The sequence below is a fragment of the Mus caroli genome, unplaced genomic scaffold, assembly GCF_978045245.1.
Source record: "Mus caroli unplaced genomic scaffold, Mus_caroli_1 scaffold_8, whole genome shotgun sequence".
In the NCBI taxonomy this organism is placed as follows: domain Eukaryota; kingdom Metazoa; phylum Chordata; class Mammalia; order Rodentia; family Muridae; genus Mus; species Mus caroli.
Genome location: NW_028227263.1, coordinates 16,723,440 through 16,737,865, shown reverse-complemented (window position 1 = coordinate 16,737,865; position 14,426 = coordinate 16,723,440). Strand labels below are relative to the sequence as shown.

The 14,426-nt window shown below is 45.9% G+C and overlaps 1 pseudogene; it reads right to left on the bottom strand.

Moving 5' to 3' along the window:
* Positions 1-810: 810 nt before the first annotated feature.
* Positions 811-1,507, bottom strand: LOC110299352 (rho-related GTP-binding protein RhoN pseudogene; annotated as a pseudogene).
* Positions 1,508-14,426: the final 12,919 nt, after the last annotated feature.

Here is a 14,426-nt window from a genome sequence, read left to right as displayed (position 1 = left end):
CAACTTGCTTCTTGGTCATGATGTTTGTGCAGGAATAGAAACCCTGACTAAGACATGGACTGGTGCCCAGAGGCTTTGGGAACCTAGCCTGTGCTTCCTTAGAGCAGCGGTTGGGTACTTGTTCTCTTATTGTTCTTGGAGACCTCATAGAACATAACACTTATGAATAATGAAAAGATCTTTATATCTGAAAAGGCCATTGATGTATAGTGCAAAACAAAAACACTAAAATATTTCAGAAAGGGCTGAGAGATGGTCCAGCTGTTCCCCCCACACACACCCCCATGGTAATGGGCTTTATTTGCGGACTGCTGGAGAAAGGGCAAGCTAGAACCAGTTGGTGGGTTGATGGGAGGAAAGAGCTTCTTGCTTTAAAATTTAGTGCGCATTGCCTGAAGGTTAGCATGTACGAGAACAGATGTGGACGTGAGGGGAGAGACAGAGGTCATCAAATGGATACTTTCCTTAGGGAAGGCAGACGGGATATGGGGACCAGGGTGTGCAAGGAAGATACACTTTATATAGGAAACTCAACCAAAGTCATTGCCTGGTTTACCGAAGCCCAGCCTGCCCTATCCAAGTTCATGTACCAGATGCCTACCCTGTCAGCTCTCTCAGCTAGCAGCAGAGAAGGGATAAGGGTGTGGAGAATGGGGTGAGGGGTGACAGCCTTCTATCCTCTAGCTCCTCCAACCAGAATTGCTCCTCTGCCTGCCCTGACCTTCCAGCCAGAACCAGGAGGTCAAAAAGTCCAGGAGCACCCATGGGAACAACCAGCTGTCTCTCACCCAGCCCCCTTCCCTCTCTGCCCCACTGCAACCCCTCACATGAGGTTACAGCTCTTGGCTCGATCCTTATGCATCTCGCCCTCATTTCCCCGGTCTGGCCATCCTGACAGTTGAGTGGATCACTGCAGTCCCTGGCCAGAGTCAGTACGGTGTAGCTGCCTATGGCCACGGCCAATTGAAGCCACTGTGGCCACATGGAAGACATCCCGGACACTGTGCTCAGAAGATCGGGAGGAGCATTCCACGTAGGACACAGCTCCCACCTGCTTGGCCAGCACAGTACCCTGCTCATGTGTGACAGGGATAAGTCTTTGCTTGGATAGCTTTCTCAGTGTGGCCAGGTCAGTCCTCATGTCCAGCTTACAGCCAACCAGCACCACCTTGGCATTGGGGCAAAACTCCTGAGTCTCTCCTTGCCACTTCTTGAGGACACTGTCCAGTGTTTCTGGCCAGCTAATGTCAAAGCAGATAAGCACAGCATCAGAATCCGGGTAGGTCAGAGGCCGGACATTGTCATAGTAAAAGGAACCTGAAGTATCCCACATGTTGAGCTCAATGCAGCACTTGTCGATCTCAAAGCTGGCAGTGTAGTTCTCAAACACCATGGGGACATAAGTCCCAGGGTAGGCATCCTTGGCGAACACATGCATTAGCACTGTCTTGTCACACTCCCTGTCCCCCACCACTATGATCTTGCAGTGGTCACTCTGCCCCTCCATGGTCCGGGCTACGCGCCTGCCCCCCACGCCACCCCCCTGCCGGGCACAGGCACTGCCTCTGCCACTTCCTCCCCCACCGCTGCAGCTGCAGCGATGGCCCAGCTGATAAAAACACCTGCTGTTCTTCCAGAAGACCAAACCTTGATTTTCTGTACCCATATTGAACAGCTCACAACCTCTTGTAACTTCAGCTCTGGGGAATCGAACACCGTTTCTTCTGGCTCCTGCAGGTACCTGCACAAATGTGGCATACACATATACAGACACATATTAATTAATTAATTAATTAATTAATTAATTAAATTTGTTCCAGGAATACAACTTTTGTGAGCTCTCATCCGGGCTAGGGTGCACTTTTTGTTGATGAAACAGCCTTTGAGTCGCCCATGCTAATCCTTCACCCAAACGTGTGTAAATAACCCCAGTGAACTCATTAGTTCACCAGACTAGACTGGGGTGGGATCATACTTTGGTCTGTTGTTGGTGCCCTGCCTGGGGTGAACAAGCATTTGTTCACATCTTCCCAGGAAAAGTCACACAATGTTGTCAACTCTCTGCTAACAGTACCATAACCTATTCCTGTGCAAAGCTTGGGGGGACTCATGCACTTTTCCAACAAGGCCCTTAGGATACCCAGACAGCAACTCAGCATTTGGCCATTTTGACAGTGAAATCTCACCCCAAAACACAGCATGCAAAAATTCATAACATTAACTAGCCTCAATAAGGATCCTTGTTTGCTGTAGGGGGCTGGAGCAGGAAGGCAAATGTTGCCTTGTTCAACACCAGCTTGGAAAATGCAGTGGGGTGGCTCAAAGCTTTCGAAACTCTGCACCCGTGAATCACCATGAGAGCAGCCTATGTTCCGACTTATCAAGAAAGTGAGTTTGCAAATATGGATCCTGCAGACTGACAGGTGTTGATTGTGACTGTGGCTTGAGGGCAGGAACAGGACTGCAATGACTCCTGGGAGAGAGGTGGGAGAGAGGCAGGAGAGAAACAGAGTGCACTGGATTAAGAGCTGGGAGCTGATTGACGGGGCATGGAGACCAGCCCTGCACCCTGGTGTGATTACAGACAAGCTACTTCTACTCTGAGTCTTTTTCCCTTCAGGATGAGCAAAGGGGCTTAACTTACATCTAAGGTCCTTTCCCCTCACTACAGTGTGTTGATCCCGAGTTCTCTTCTCATACAGAAACCAAGCTGGTGATGTGGGAATTAGTGGTGCGTCCACCCCCTGATCTGAAGTAGAAATAACTGTCATCCTGTCCTTGTCAACAGCATGGCACCAGCATGGCACTACACTGTATGTTCTCTAGGTGAGATCCAGAGCCTTACACAAGAAGGACACTTTTTATGCTTTAACATGCAATTAAGTGTCCTGAATTAAAATTGTGCAAAGAGCCACAGGACAAGCAGTAAAATCTTGGAACTTTGGAGCTGGCAAGTTTTTCCTAAGAGGAAGAGGAGGGGTTTAATGCATGGTTTCAGGTTAGAATCGAATAGAATTGAGAACAGGGTGTTCTCACTGAACAGGCAAAGTGGCATGTTAACTCAGGAGGGTTTTCAGAGGGAAATGAGCCCAGAATAGAAGTTTGCTGCCACATTTGATGAGAAGATTGGGGGTACCTCGCATAGGGGTATATTTAGCTCTCTCTCTCTCTCTCTCTCTCTCTCTCTCTCTCTCTCTCTGTGGTATGGTGTGTGTAGTGTATATGTGTGTTCCTGTGTAGTGTGTAATGGGTGTGTTGTGTGTGTGTGTGTGTGTGTGTGTGTGTGTGTGTGTGTGTGTGTGTGTATGTGTGTGTGTGTGAGATATGATGAGCATAAGGAGGCCAGAGGCCAGCCTTGGGTACTGGTCCTCACTTTCGACCTGGTTTAAGACAGGGTCTGTTTGTAGCTTGCTGCTATGTAGACTAGCTGGCCTGGGAGGCTGTTTTCTCCTCTCATGTCCTCATGGAAGCACTGGGGTTACAGACATGTACTGCTACATGTAGGGACATATAGGTCTGGCTTTATGTGGGCTGAGGACATACACATCCAAAGTGCCACCCACTGAGCTTGTCCCCAACATCTAGCCTAAAATTTAAAATGATAACAGGAACGGCCTATTCATTAACTTTTAGGCTAGCATCCACTAATTAAGTAAGATGCGAGGCTGTGGGCTTTCCTCTGTTTTCCTTCTTTATCATTACAAGAGAAGGCACCAACAGTATAAAGAGGAAGGAGACCTTTCCAGGTAGGCAGGTTAGGAGCTGCTGATGGACCTCCTGAAACTCAGTTTCTACCGGGTTCTTTCTAACGAGCTTGACCAGGCTCCCATGGGAATGAGAAGGGAATCCATCATGTGTTAGAATGCTTTGGTTTTTTTTTTCTTCCTCTCAAGTCAGAACCCAATTTGTCACTGCCAGATAAGAAGTGAAAAGGTCATCTTCTCACTTTGAAATTTCTGAATCATTTAATAGCTAATTTGTACTTCTAATTGCTACCTTTCTCTTTTGTAATTATTTTGAATTATTGTCCTCCTGCTACTATTAATGGGCAGGCAGAAGACAATAAAACATGGCTCTAAGTGTCAATTGGTTAGTGTGGCAAATTGAGCCCCTTGGACATGGCAGACAAAACCTTGCTGTTTTGTTCAGTGTTTCTGGATCTTTGACAAAGAACTCCGCATCTGACCATTATTTGCAATTTTCTATCTAGAACCAGTTTTCACTGACATTTTGTGCGGTTGCCTCCTCATTGGCCAAGTACCAGGCGAAACATGCTGCCCCTGCCAGTCTACCTGCTCCTTGGTTCCCTGATATCCAAGACATATCTGTAGGTTTAGCTCACTAGCCAGGGCCCTTCGCAAGTCTACTCGTCGCCTGTCCTGTGACCAGAAAGTATAGGAGAAATTGTAGTCAAAAAATGAGTACTCATTAAGATGACATCTTGGGAAGATTTTCAATCTTATAATGCTGGAATGAAGTTTCTGTCAGTGTAGCCAGGCTACTGGTAAAGCATGCTGATGAGATGTTACGAGGTGCCCCCAGACAATCAGTCATGACAATGGGGTGTGACATCCCAGCTGAGGTCTTCCTGTCCTGTCTTTCTCTCTCAATAGTCTGTTGCAGGGAATAATAAAAAACAGCATATGCATCAAAAGCATGGGAACATGGTGGGTCTTTGTCAATATTTCCCGATACAATACTCCTTCTTTCAAACAGTTTTTTTTTCTTGGTTTCTTTTTTGTTGTTCTTAGGAGTGGTGCTGGACATTAGCTCTGTGGCTAGTAAGAGCGCTTGATGCTCTTACAGAGGACTGGAGGTCAGGTCCCAGCACCCATATGGGCAGCTCACAAGTGCCTGTAGCTCCAGCTTTAGGGGGTCCGGTGCCCTCTTCTGGCTTCTTGCATACATGTGTACATACACCATATAACCCACCCACCCACCCACACCCACACACCCACACACACACATACCCACACACACAGACAGACACAGACACACACACACCACACAGACACAGACACACACACATACCACACATACACACACACACACACAGACACAGACACACACAGACACAGACACACATACATACCACACACACACACAGAGACACAGACACACACACACAGACACACACACCACACACACACACACACCACATAAAACACACACACACACCACATAACACACACACACACAGACACACACACACTACACACACACCACACACACACACACACACACACACACACACACACACCCCAAAATGAGTGCCCTACTTATGAGCAGTTGGCTCCCAGGAGCTTAGCCCTCTAAATCATCTTGCTAATCACCTTTCCAGAGGATGCAGCTGTGCATATAGCTCTTGTGGGGTCCCTGAAGGAGGGAAACTTAAAAAATTACATTTATTAATGTATATATTTACATTGCGTGAGTGTATATATTTGTACATATGTATATATGGGTGTGTGGCGATATCTTGCAGTGCATATGGAGGCCAGACGACATTATGTGAGAGTCAATTCTCTTCTTCTACCATGTTTGTCCCTGGGATCAAATGCTTGTCATCAGGTTGGCAGAAAGCACCTTTACCAGCTGAGCCATCTCCAGAGGACAAGGGGCAAGTCTGAGGTCTAAATCTCTCTGCTCTGCAATCTACCTTCATCATACCATTTGATAGGATTTCTTACTGTCTTTTGTTTATATATTTTACACATTATAGAAACTCAGTGGCTTCCTTGAAATGGATCAAGTTGGCTGCAACTGGGTATGAAAGAGCTTTGATCAACCTGCCAGGTAGATGTCCAAAAGTGACATCATTTGGGCATAGCTGTTTGCTTCACCGTGGAAGTGGTCTGACTGAAAGATTAGTGTAATATAGCCTCGTTTCCTTACAGGACAGGGGTGACAGCATCAGAGAGCATATTATCTTTGTTCTCCAGAATTAGTCACCACCATCTGTCAGCTGCAACAGAGGCCTTGTGACACTGTGAGTAAGTACAGGGTTTGGAGTAATAAATGTAATAGCTGCCATTCACGAAGCTGTTGCCTCCAAGCTGCTGCCGGATCAGTTACTCACATTCACTGTCATGATCCACTCCTCTGATGGGGACAGCGTGACGGTTCCTTCCTATCATAACGTGGCTAGTCCAACTTTACATGGCAGGTGGCCAGGGTGTGCTGGCAGTTCCTGGATCGGGGTTCCAAGTGGTTTTTCTTTTCTTGTTTTGTCTCCAAGTGTGGTATGCATGTCGGGGGCCAGCTGTGGTCCTGAGTTTTCTGCTCCCTTCCACTCAGAGTGTCCAGCACCAGAATGGAAGGATGAAGTAGAGTTCAGAATGAGTTGGGTCTGCAGGATCTCAGTCAGGCTGGATGTGAGTGCTGGGGGCACAGGGAGGGGCAGAGAAGGCCTTCTCCAAAGATCTTCCCTGAAACAGCTCTCTAACATGATCTTAGCTTGTGCACACACCTTTATTCAGGGTGGACTTGTACATGTACAAGTACAATGTATTTGAACATTTGGGATGAACCAAGGCAACCTATGGACTTTGAAGAGTGTGAAGGGGCTTTTAGGGTAAATGAAAAATCCTTGTCTGGAGTTTAAAGCACTGTGAATGTTTGTATGGAGTGGCATTCCAGGAATCCCAAGGACTTGCTGGACAGGTTCTTATGGAGGCAGGGGAGTTGAACTTGTAGGTCTGCCAAGGACTACTTGATCTTCTCTGGGTAGAGGGTATGGGAGGTACACCAGCAAGGTCAGAGAAGGGGGAGCCCTGCTGGTAGAGTGAGCCCTCCATTTTGCACCAAGCTCTGAGGAGCTATGTGGTCGTGATAGACTTCAACCTTAATTAGCAATGTTTCTCCACACCCAAGAACTCAGCTTCCTCATCAATTTCCTGCTGTTTCCAGGAGTTCTTTCTTGGGTCGTACGTAAATGAAAGCTTGCATTATAAAGAGTGAAAAGAAGTCCCCGGTGGCTTAGAAAAGTCAAACACATTGAGGAGATTGTGTTCACAGCAAAGGTGATGGCGAAAGCTCTCATAGAGTATGTGGGAAGCCTCATTCCCAGAACCATTGCTGTGTATAGTGTGAACTGGGGGTCACGGTCAGCATTTGATGATGGCTGGAAAGCCTTTCTCCTGGTCACTCCTAGCTTGTGTTTTATTCTGAGTTATAGTGACCAGCTCTTCTCCTCTTCTCCTTAACACATAATGTCAGTGCTTCAGGAGGAACCCAAGTTCCCTCTGCCAGAATTTAGAGGGGCCACAGCTGATTCCCTCTGCAGGAATCAGACTGAGGAGTCTATGTAGTTACAGATACCTGTGGGGAAGCTCAGATCCAGAGGCGACTCTCAGGTTTTGGCCCCCTAGTTCCCAGCACTGTGGAAATCTTTGAAGACTTTAGACTTTCCAGATCTATAGGATGATCTGAAGAGGCAGAAAAATCCAGTTTGCACTGAGTCCATTACAGATCCACCCCCCACCCCCCGCCCCTGCCCCTCATTTTACAACAGGGGAAGTGGAAGCTTAATGAACAAAACCAGACTCTTATGCAGGTATCACAGCTAGGTCTTCTAGCTCCAGTCTGTCTCCTTCTAGAATCTGAGTTAATGAAACCCCAGATAAGAGCTTCCAGGGAGACATCAGGACCGGCTCAGGTCTTATTGATGTTTCTCTGGTGTACCTGAGAGCTAATGCTTTCTAGATAGAACCAGGAAAGGGGGAGGTCCTTAATTCTTTTTACTTCTAATTCAGATGGCACATATAGTACGTACCAATCTCTCTCTCCAGAGGCAAGCACACTATGAAACGCAGTATCATAGAGTACAACATGAATAAACAGTGTTTGAATGGCCCCAGTTGCCTTCTCCACCCCTCCTGCCTCGTGTGTGTGTGTGTGTGTGTGTGTGTGTGGTTTCTTTGGCTTACAGTTCCAGGTAATACAGTCTTTGCAGTAGGGAAGGCCTAGTAACAGGAGCAGGAGTGACTAGTCACATGGCACGCACAGTCAGAAAGCACCCACAGATGCTGCTTCTCAGCTATCTTTCTTTTTACTATCTGACAGTTAGGTCTTGCCACCTCAATGCACCCAGTCTAGAAAATCCCTCACAGACATGCCCAGAGATTTCTTTATGTGCAGTCAAGCTGACAATCAGTTCAAGCTGTCATTGTCTGTGCATGCCTGTCCAGATGTATACGCATGTGTGTGTGTGTGTGTGTGTGCACATATGCATGTGTGTGCATGTGGAGGCCAGAGATCACTGTCAGGTATCTTCCTCCATGGCTCTACATCCTATTGTTTTGAGACAGACACTCTCTCTCTTTTTGAGCCTGGAGTTTGCCAAATCAGCTAGACCATCTGAGGGAGCCCTAAGGGCTCCCCTTTCATTGACTCGCTGAGCCTGGGTTACAGGTGTGTTCACCAACACATGGCTTTTGCGTGGGTGCTGGAGTTGGAATTTGGCTCCTTATGCATCAAGCATGTCACTGACAGAACCATCTCCCAGACCTTCCCATCTTTAAATTTATTGTTATACGGTCAATGGCCTTCTAAGAAGCCCACCAGATATCTTACCAGGTGTACTAGCACTTTTTGAAAAAAAAATTAAAAAGAAATCACCTTGGAATTATACTCTTTGAATGTAGATAGTTCTTGGCGAGGATGCCATTCGCTGGATAATGATATGCCTTTGATAAGCAGGTTTTACACTGTTAATGAGGTGGGTCAGGAGGGTGAGTTTTTAAAAGGCTATTTTAAAATTAGTTTTGAATAGGATGTGCATATTTTGGAGATAAAAGAGTTTTATTTTGATGAACAATTGAAATATAAAAAAACTCAGAAGAAATGCAGATAACCTCGAGGTTCTGGTGTGGGAAAACTCTAACTGCAGGTGACAGAAAGGCAAATGAGTTTGAAATAGAAATAATGAAATTTTTTTGGTACTTGCTTAAAGAGAGCAGGGACCCAGATGCTCCATGGAGCAGAGTGCACTGTGGGATTCAGTTGCAACAGATTTCCAGAAATGGGATTTAAAATTGGATTTTATATATTAAAATTTAAAGGCTCAGGTTAAAGAGCTGTTCTAACTTCAATTACTTAGGCCTTGCTGGTCCACTGTGGCAAATATTGGATGGCTGTGTCGGCAGGCCTCATATATTCCCTTTACCTGCCTGGCTGTGTCACTTGAGAATCTTCTTCCTTTACTTGAAAATCTTGTTTGGCTCACAGACTCTCCCAGGGTCCCCAAAGCCTGGTTTCCTTGGTCACTAACCCTGGCACTTCCTGTGAATGGGTTGAGGCAAAGATGCATCCTGCCTGCCCTGAAAGAGACGTGGGGCTTCTGGATATTGGTGTTTCCAGTTGAATGGGGGTAGTGTTCTCTTCTCTGGGCTTCTTCGTTTCATGAACACGTGTGCTGTGGGACTTCTCCCTGTGCTTCTCCTGTTGGTCTGGTTTCTTTAGTAAGATTGTAAGCTTTTACAAAAAATCCTAGGCAAATAGTTTTAGCTTTAGTTTGTTTGCTTTTCTGATTACAAAATAAAAAATGTCCTTGTAAATAATTTAGGAATATGGAAGTTGTCTTAGTCAGGGTTTCTATTCCTGCACAAACATCTTGACCAAAAAGCAGTTGGGGAGGAAAGGGTTTATTCAGCTTACACTTCCATACTGCTGTTCATCACCAAGGAAGTCAGGACTGGAACTCAAGCAGGTCAGAAAGCAGGAGCTTATGCAGAGGCCATGGAGGGATGTTCCTTACTGGCTTGCTTCCCCTGGCTTGCTCAGCCTTCTCTCTTATAGAATCCAAGACTACCAGCCCAGGGACGGCACCACCTACAATGGGCCCTCCCCTCTTGATCACTAATTGAGAAAATGCCTTACAGCTGGATCTCATGGAGGCATTTCCTCAACTGAAGCTCCTTTCTCTGTGATAACTCCAGCTGTGTCAAGTTGACACAAAACTAGCCAGTACAATTGACCCCTTGTCAACTTGACACACAAAGACATCACTAGTAAGCCTCAATCCTTACATTCTTATTCATCCCCAAGATCTAAATAACTTTAAAAGTCTCAGTCTTTACATATTCTTAAAATTTCAATCTCTTTAAAATATCCACCTCTTTTAAAATCCAAAGTCTTTTTACAATCAAAACTCTCTTAACTCTGGGCTCCACTAAAATACTTCCTTCAAGAGGGAAAAATATCAGGGCACAGTCACAATCAAAAGCAAAAATTATCCAATGTCTGGGATCCAATTCATGATCTTCTGGGCTCCTCCAAGGGCTTAGATCACTTCTCTAGCCCTGTCCTTTGTAGCACACAGCTTGTTTTCTAGGCTCCAGCTGTCTGTACTCCACTGCTGCTGCTGTTCTTGGTGGTCATCTCATGGTACTGGCATCTCCAAAACTCTGCTGTCTTCCACTGTAACTTGGCTTCAACAATAGCCTCTCATAGGCTCTCTTCATGGTGCCAAACCTCAACTCCTTTGCATGACCCCTTCAGTCCTGGGCCATCAATTGCAACTGAGGCTACACCTTCACCAATGGCCTTCCATGGCCTCTCACAGTGCCAAGCCTCAGCTGCTCTGTGTGACCCCTTCATGCCTTCAAAAGCAGTACCACCTGGGTGACTCTTACACATTACCAAGTCCAGTCACAGCACAAGGTACAACCTTGGCTATCTCTGGAACACAGCCTCTGTGCTCTCAGAAAACACTTCCCAGAAGATGTCACCTCAATGATGCTGGTCTCTTCTTTTTTTTTTTTTTTTGGTTTTTTGAGACAGGGTTTCTCTGTGTAGCCCTGGCTGTCCTGGAACTCACTCTGTAGACGAGGCTGGCCTCGAACTCAGAAATTCACCTGCCTCTGCCTCCCAAGTGCTGGGATTAAAGGTGTGCACCACCACGCCCGGCTTGGTCTCTTCTTAATCACTGCTAATTTCTTAGCTCCAGCTAACCAGCATCAATAGTCCCAGTAAGGAAAAGTTTTCACTTTAGTAGTTCTGGTATCTTGTTAACCACAGCTGATTCTTCAGTCCCAGATAACCAGAACCACAGAATCTTCACAATCCAAAATAGCAATGGCCCTGAAAAGAGTCTTAAATTTTCCCTCTGAAATTTCACAAGCCAGGCCTCTATTTTATGCACTGTTCTCAACATTATCTTCCAAGCTCTTACACAACATCTCACAGAGCTCTTAACATCGAATGGATCTTCTGTCCCAAAGTTCCAAAGTCCTTCCACAGTCCTCCCCAAAACATGGTCAGGTTGTCACAGGAATACCCCACTCTGCTGGTACCAATTTGACTTAGTCAGGGTTTCTATTCCTGCACAAACATCATGGCCAAGAAGCAAGTTGGAGAGGAAAGGGTTTATTCAGCTTACAATTCCATACTGATGATCATCACCAAGGAAGTCAGGACTGGAACTCAAGCAGGTCAGGAAGCAGGAGCTGATGCAGAGGCCATGGAGGGATGTTCCTTACTGGCTTATTTCCCCTGGTTTGCTCAGCCTGCTCTCTTATAGAACCCAAGACTACCTGCCCAGAGATGGTCCAACCCACAAGGGGCCTTTCCCCCTTGATCACTAATTGAGAAAATGCCTTACAGTTGGATCTCGTGGAGGCATTTCCTCAACTGAAGCTCCTTTCTCTGTGATAACTCCAGCTGTGTCAAGTTGACACAAAACTAGCCAGTGCAGAAGTATATACTGAAAAGGTAAAACCTGGGCTGCTGTGTGGCTAACGGTAGAACAGTTGCTCACTGTGTAGGAATGGTTCGGTCTTCACCCTAAAATTGGCAAATGAAACTGCCAGGGGTACCCCGCCCCAAGCTCTCCTGTTTGTGTGATATTTGGATGTGTGGTCATCCAAGAGCCTGTTCTTCTGTGTGTAATGTCACCTACTTGACATAATCACGGTGCCATACAATATATGCAGCTTAGAAGTATGCTTTTTAAAACTTAACAGTGTCTTGTGAACACATTTTGGTAACATTACAGTCCTATAATGCCTATGTTATATTTTCTTGTTTGGATTTTTCATATTTATTAAATCAATATCTTATCAGTGGGTATTAGGACTATTTTGTTTTGTGTGTGTGTATGTGTGTGTGTGTGTGTGTTTGTGGGGGGTTACACATGTGTATGCACATGCAACTATGTGTGAATATGGAGGTCAGAGGACAACCTCAGATGTTGTTCCCAGGCTTTGTCTGTCATGAGGCAGTGTTTCTCGCAGGCTGGGTTCGTCTTAGGGATCTGCTCTCCCTGTATCCCCAGTAATGGGATTATAAACTCCTTCTACCAAGCCCCTTTCACTTTAACATGACATTTAGGGATTGAACTCAGGTCCTCTTGCTTGCAAGGAAAATATTTCCTGACTGTCTGGCCCTATTTCTATTTTTCTTAGTGCTTAGACTTAAGGAGACTGCAATACACTCTTCTATCACCATCTGAAGACAAGCTCTTAAAAGAATGGTGCCTGAGAGACCAATGAGCAGTCTGTAAAACTTCTAAAGCTGAACATATCCCACATACAGGCAATAGCCCTTGGGACAGATCCCGCTCCACATGAAGACCAAGCTGCACATCTGTTACATATCTGGTGTGGGGGTATTAAGTCTAGCCTGTGTGTGTCTGTTCTTTGGTTCAGACTTTCCAAGGGTCCAAGTTAGTTGACTCTGATAGTCTTCCTGTGGAGTTTCTATCCCCTTAGGGGCTGCAGTCCTTCCTCCTATTCTTCCATAAGTGTCCCCAAGCTCCATCCACGTTAGGCTCTGAGTGTATGCCTCTGAGTCAGTTGAGGGGGGGCTTTCAGACAACAGTGATGCTAGACTCCTGTCTGCAAGCATGACAGTGTATCATTAATAGTGTCAGGGATTGGTACTTGCCCATGGGATGGGTCTCAAGTTGGACCCACTATTGGTTGACCACTCCCTCAGTTTCTGCTCCATCCCCCATCCCTGCATTTTTTCTTTTTTTTTTTTTTGAGACAGGATAAGTTTTGGGTGGAAATTTTGCAGCTGGGTTGGTGTCCCTATCGCTCCACTGGGACTCCTGCCTGGCCACAGGAGGCAGCCTCCCCAGAATCTGTATCCCCAATGTTGTGAGTCACAGCTAAGGGTACCCCCACTGATTCTTGGGTGCCTCCCCTATCCCAGGTCTCATCTCTTCCTGGAGATATCTCCCACCTCCCCTCACCCTATCAGTTGTAGATTTCCGTACATTTTCATGGCCATCCGGTCATAGCCCTGCCCTTACCCCCACCTGACCCTGAACCCCCCCCCCCCAACTCTCCTGCTGATCTCCTCCCTCACTCAGTTTCCTCCCTTCATTTGCTTTCCAGGACCGTTCCATTCCCCTTTCCAAACGAGGCTCAAACACCCTTGCTTGTGCCCTGTTTCCTGTCCAGCCTCCTTGAATCTGTGGAGTGTAGCATGGGCATCCAGTATTTTATGGCTAATATCAACTTATAAGAGAATATATACCATGCATGTCCTTTTGGGGCTGGGTTACCTCACTCAGGATGATATTCTCAAGATCCATCCATTTGCCTGCAAAATTCATGATGCCTTTGTTTTCATAGCTGAATATTATCCCATTGTATAAATGAACCACATTTTCTTTTTCCATTCTTCAGTTGAGGAATATCTAGGTTGCTTCCAGTTTCTGACTATTACGAATAAAGCTTCTATGAACATAACTGTGTATGTTGGTCTAGCTAGGCTGCCTTGTCTGGCTTCAGTGGGAGAGGAAGCTCCTAGCCTCTCAGAAACTTGAAGTACCAGAGTGAGGGAGGGTACCAAGAGACCCCCTACCCACTCAGAAGAGAAGGGGAAAGGGGATGAGGGAAGAATTGTAGGAGGGGGTCAGTGAGCAGGATGTAATGTGAATAAGTAAATCAAACCAAACCAACCAAACAAAGTTACATTATCAAAGACTCTGAAAAATATTTGAGAATATCATACAGTACCAAAAGGTTGGCAGACATTTAATTCTTTATGTAAAAGTAAACAACCATATCCACCACACCAGTATGCCAACTGCTTCCTCTTTAACAAATGATAAAATAGTATGCACTCATCCATTTAGTATACCAGTTAGTGCAAAGTAAATTTCATTATGATATATTAAAACAAAACAAAAAAAAACACCAACAAAAGAAACTTCTAAAGCCTCCTGCTTGCCCTTAGGTTGCCTTTCCCCACCCTCTCCCCTGCCTCTCCCCAGCTTCTATCCTGCCTCTATCCAGCCTCTTCCCTGCCTCTCCCCAACCTCTCCCAGCCTCTTCCCTGCCTCTCCCCAGGAATCTTCATCTAGAGGCATAGGAACTCACTATGCTCATTTGCACTTCCTTGATTTAGATTTTTATTGCATTTATCCTCATTTTCCACTGGAAGTCCCACTCTGTGCATGCTGAGGTTTCTCCCTG